This window comes from Octopus bimaculoides, chromosome 15 (assembly GCF_001194135.2).
Source record: "Octopus bimaculoides isolate UCB-OBI-ISO-001 chromosome 15, ASM119413v2, whole genome shotgun sequence".
Classification (NCBI taxonomy): Eukaryota; Metazoa; Mollusca; class Cephalopoda; order Octopoda; family Octopodidae; genus Octopus; species Octopus bimaculoides.
The window spans coordinates 35,705,177-35,710,259 of record NC_068995.1 but is presented as its reverse complement, the minus strand read 5'-3'; positions in this window follow the sequence as shown (position 1 = coordinate 35,710,259).

Sequence of the window (5,083 nt, the reverse complement as noted above, 5' to 3'; positions counted from 1 at the left end):
ATATATATATATATATATATATATATATATATATATATATATACATACATACATACATATATATATATATATACATATATATACATACATACACACTTATTACACCCCACACCACAAATACACACGCACACATATGTACACGTTCAAAATTTACAAATGTATATGTATGCGCGCTCATTGCTCACGTAGGTACATATAACTATGTCTATATATATATTACTAAATATGTATGCATAGAAAGACAGACAGACAGACACACAGGCAGACAGACGCCCTCACACATACACGCACATATATGTACATGTATGTGTACATAGATATATGCGTATATATATATGTGTGTGAGTGTATGTGTGTGTGTGTGTATGTGTGTATGTGTATGTGTGTGTGAGTGTATGTGTGTTGATCGTATAAACATGTCGTGGAGAATGACACAGAAAGGAAGAAAAAGAGGAGGAAGTAAAGTGAAACGAAGAGGAGGAAAGTGTTTCACAGAAGAAAAGTCCAGTTTGTGAAGTGATAAAGTCTTTTACTTGGCATTAATAAATGGGTCAACCGATGTTATCAGAATGTGGGAGATAATTACACCATCATCTTGATCACAAATAAGATATTACACTCTTTCTGGCATTCCTCTCTATTCTAGTACAAGACCTGAACAGCCGAACAGTCAACATCACCATCACCACCATTGATATGATTCATACACAATAAGTATTATCACTATCATCACCATCACTATTACTACCGCCGCCGCCGCCACCACCACCATACCACCATGAACATATGTCTTGCATCGTTACTAACACCAATAGCACCCTCTCCAATGCACATACCCTATTAACATTCTAGTTCCACTGCTGCTAATGCATACGTTAACACGATCAAGTTACCAACTGAAGGACTTAATGAGGAAGCGTTTTAACTAATGACTCTACGCGTATGAAATAGTAACCAAATCTCCCTCAAATCACCCTCTTATCTTACATTGTTTGTCATTCACTTGAGGAAATCTTCAACAAGACTTCTCGCCGAATTATGTCATGTCCATCTTCATTGCAACAATTTTCTGAAGTTTTCATCAATCTTTCATCAGTAACATGACCGTCCCAACCGATTTATAAAATTTGAAACAAAGCCTTCTATTCAAAAATTAGTCATTTAGCATCCGATGTAGAGAGGTTGTACCAAAACCAATACCTGTAAATTAATGATGTTCTCGTCAAGAATATATAAACTTTTACCTTGCTATCTCTCGGAAGACATTTAATCTTCCATGAAAATTTCAACATATACATTGCTTTTTAAAAAAAATATATTCATCCAAAGAGAGAATCTCAGAATTATCTTTGGTCTTTTTTTTTTTATTTCTCCTTCTACACTTGGTTGGATTAGTATAAATTATTATCATAATTTCTGTCTTTCAACAGTAACTTGACCGACGTTTCCGTTCTTATCAAGCATCCATTCAGTTGTCCTGATAGTCATCGCCAAGTCGTCAGCAGATTCTAGCTCAGCTAGCGTCTTATTACTCGTCTACTTTATTCCACAAACTCTTCTTCCCTGCAAAACTTTCAATCACCATGGAAATACTTGAATGATATTGTGGATAAGACTGAATTTCATTAAACAGAGGAGCAAAGAATATCAGAGTATTGTATCAGTCAATATCAGTTAATTAGAACAAATGCAAACATAGCTAAGAGAAACAAAGAACTACAGACTAAAGAAGGATCAATTTAGACGGATCAAGTGAAGAAAATATTAATTAAGCAAAATGACCATCTCGAAATTGAAGAAAATATTCCCCCAAAAGAATGAGACCTAGGTATTGAAGCGAGGGTAATCACGCAAGCTAAGGTCGCAAATGCTGTGACGGAATTAAAATATTATAAAGCATCAGTTGTAAATAGATTCACATCTGAAACAGTAAAAACTGACGGAATCATAACACTTTGCTGTACTAAATTGTGTTCTCCTAATTGCGTTAGAAGTACAGGTAAAATTTCCACAAAATGGAAAAAAGTTATACGTAAATAATTAGGACTAGAAACTTGCTTAATTTTGTCGAGAGGTATTGTTTTGTTACCTATTGTCAGGAAGGTGTCCTGTTAAGCAATTTTAAGCGGGATTGCGTCCAATGCTGTCAAGATTACAACGGAAGCGCATGCAGGCTCCAGAAAGAGGAGAGGATGAGATAACCAGATCTTTACTGTACACCAGGCAATTAAGATAAAAATGTTGTAAACCTACCCTTTAGTTTTTTAAATTCTAGGAGACTTTTGATATTTCCTCATGATGTCATTGCCAAAGATAATGGGAAGATAAAGCATACTTCAAAAATATATTGACATAATTTCAAATATGCATGAATAGCTTCTCTCTATTTCTATTAATAATATCGGTTTCAAATTTTGGAATAAGGCTAGCAATTCAGGGCAGGAGATAAATCGATTACATCGACCCGAGTGCTCAGCCTGTACTATTTTTATCGATCCCGAAAGAAAGAAACGCAAAGTCAACCTCGGCGGAATTTGAAGTCAGAACGTAGAGACGAACAAAATGCTGCTAAGCATTTTGTCCGGTGTGCTAACGATTCTGTCAGCTTGTCGCCTTAATCTTACTAATAATATTGGATTCAAATTTTGCCACAAGGGTAGCAATTTTTTTTTTTGGGGGGGGAAGGGATGAGTCGATTCCATTGGCCCCAGTGTTCAACTAGTATTTATTTTATCGGCCCCGAAAGGACGAAAGGCAAAGAGAACCTCGGTGGAATTTGAACTCCAAACGTAGCGACGGGCAAAATACCGCTAAGCATTTTGTCTGGCGCGCTAACGATTAATCTTACTAATAATATAGGTATACAGTGAAACATTTTCGAAAAGGCTCATTGAAGGCAATCATATCGACTGGACTACATAACTGGCACATATTTTATGTACCTGAAAAGGACGAAAAGTAAATTCGCCTTGGTGAGATTGATAGGGGAATCTCTAGAGTATCCAGTACAAGCATCGCCAGCACTTGCATGATGATTCGCTTTTAGTCCCTTGATCCTTGAGAAACTGTAGTCAAATATACCTCAAAACACACCATTGGAAATCCAGAAAAACAATGATGGGCATGACTGGATCAGAACGATGAAAATTTGTTACAGTTACTGAAAAACTAAAGATGTACTCACGGATGAATAATATGCATGAAAACTAGATGGCTGTTATAGTGTATAACGTTAAAAAAAGAGAAGTTCGGAGAGGCGAAAGCATTTGGGAACATACATACACACACACATACATGCATACACACAGGCACGCACACGCACACACACACTAACACATATTAATATATCTTGTTCTAAGATAGTTTATACACATTCTATGTTTTTTATGACAGTGTAATTGCATTACGTCTTCTTTTTCTTTCACTTTTACGATTGTATTTACTTTCCATTTTTTACTTCGTATTTTTATTATCCCTCATACTAGACTCATACTTTACTATACTCAGAGTTGCCTGAGTATAGACTGCCATACTCAGTCTATACTCTGCTTACTCATACTGTGATATGAGATTTCCAGTCTTTTTTTTTTATATCTATGACTTCCTTACCTAACTTATCCTTCCGTTATGATAAATTTACCTGCTATTTCTACTTGGAGGAATGAATTCACAGAGGCTCCTTCATTGACTCTAATTTCGTCATTGAACAGAAAAATAAATTACACTTTCTCTCTTCGTTGTATAGGCCACCTCCATTGCTCTGTGCTGTCTCCTTTCTCTGAAAAAGCCTATGGAACTTCACTTGTGCGTTTAATACTCTTGGCCTTCAAGGCGGCGAGCTGGCAGAAACGTTAGCACACTGGGCAAAATGCTTAGCGGTATTTCATCTGTCCTTACGTCCTGAGTTCAAATTCCACCGAGGTCGACTTTGCGTTTCATCCTTTCGGCGTCGATAAATTAAGTACCAGTTGCGTCCTAGAATCGATCTAATCGACTGACCCCCTACCCCAAAATTTCGGACCTTGTGCCCAGAGTAGAAAAGAATACTCTTGGTCTTTGAGCCGCTCTGTAACTTCCTCCGATTAAATATAAAGAAATATTCTTTTTATATGCAACCGTGTTGCCTGTATACACGGCCCACGTCTTTGTCTGGCTGAATACAACTGACTAAGAAATGAAAGCTTTGGTTTTTTCAAGCCTTGTTTTGTATCTACCATCACGTTGTAACTATTGTTTATATTATTGATTTTGTTACTCTTATTGCAACTGTTTTATTGTTATTACTGTTGGTGGTCATTAATATACTTGTCAGCCTCACCAACTTCAACCTGTCGTTGCCATTATTTACAATATGGCTACCATTCTCATTGAAGGAGTCTACTTTTATTACAATCTTCGTAGCTATTACTAAACATCTTGTTTGTCAAGTATCGTTTGTAGAAAAATAATCACGATAAAATTTGGTCTTGCTTATCTGAACTTATTTGAATAAACTAAGATTGTCTCTGATTGTTCCTGCATTTGGCTTTTTACGTGTATTTTGATTGCAATGTTTACTTTTGATGCTCTGACATTACCACATAGTGGTAGAAAATTCTTACCATAAAAATGACTTAATTAGAACCTTGGAATTGTCTTGTATCACTGAAATATGGCTCGAGTATAAATTTTGTATTCTAGTTGTTTTGCTATTCGAGTGATTGTTATCTAAGTTAACTCTCTCTTCCTATTTCGGTTCATGTCGCTATATTTCCCAAGGTGATGAAACCACCATAACCTACAGACCAACAGCTGATAATCAGTGACACTTGTCTTTTTTATGTCTAGTTTATCTTGATTTTGTTTCTACGCCTTATGGTTTCTTTCTCCACTGTGCCTATCTCCTTCACACACACACACACACACACACACACACACACACACACATATGCACGCACGCACGCACACACACACACACATATGCACGCACGCACGCACTCACGCACACACACTCATTAATGTTAATGGTGATGAACTGGAGAAAAGTACTCAATACTGGGTGGGAGTTTTACTGAATTATATTGTACATACACAGAGGCTCATC